Below are 753 nucleotides of genomic sequence, written 5' to 3'. Positions count from 1 at the left end.
CGCCAGAGGGAGCAACTGGTCACGCAGGCGACTCAGTGCGTAATCGCAGCGAGCGTTGCGCGGCAGGTTCGGAGCTACGAGAATGCCAAGCGCCTTGGTCGGCATCGACGGCTGGACGAGCTGCAGCGTCGGCAGGTTGGGCAGAGGCGAGCGCGTGAGGACTTGCGTCTTGTCTCGGTTCAGCTTGAATCCCGAGAGGCTGCAAAAGTGGTCTACGAGCGCAAGCTGGCGCTGGAGAGCGGCTTCGTTAGTCGCAAAAAGTTGAGAGTCATCGGCAAAACAGCTGACGACGTGAGTCGTCGAGTCGATCTGGAGGCCGTCCTGGGCGTGGTTGCGGAGCTGGAGGCACATCGGTTCGAGCGCCAGCACGAAGAGCAGAGGCGAGAGCGGGTCACCTTGGAGTACACCTCGTTTGATGCAGAAAGGCGACGAGAGGTCACCGTTGACTAGGATCTTGGAGCGGCGTCCCGAGTACAAGCATTGCACCATGGTGCAGAAGCGCTGCGGGAGACCCCACTTGCGGAGCACCGCGAGCAAGTAGCCGTGGTCGACGCGGTCAAAAGCTTTCGTAAAGTCGAGGAGCGCGATGGCTGTCTCGGGCTTGTGGCGGCGGGCGTACTCAAGCAGACCTTCTAGCCGCTCAATGTTGTGCATGATCGAGCGTCCTCTGATGAAGCCGTTCTGAGTGTACCAAGAGGTCAGCGCACGGCTGCAGCCGGTTGGCCAAGACGGCGGTGAGGATCTTGACGTCGC

This window comes from Saprolegnia parasitica (genome assembly GCF_000151545.1).
Source record: "Saprolegnia parasitica CBS 223.65 unplaced genomic scaffold supercont2.157, whole genome shotgun sequence".
Classification (NCBI taxonomy): Eukaryota; Oomycota; class Saprolegniomycetes; order Saprolegniales; family Saprolegniaceae; genus Saprolegnia; species Saprolegnia parasitica.
Note: the sequence above shows the minus strand (reverse complement) of the source record.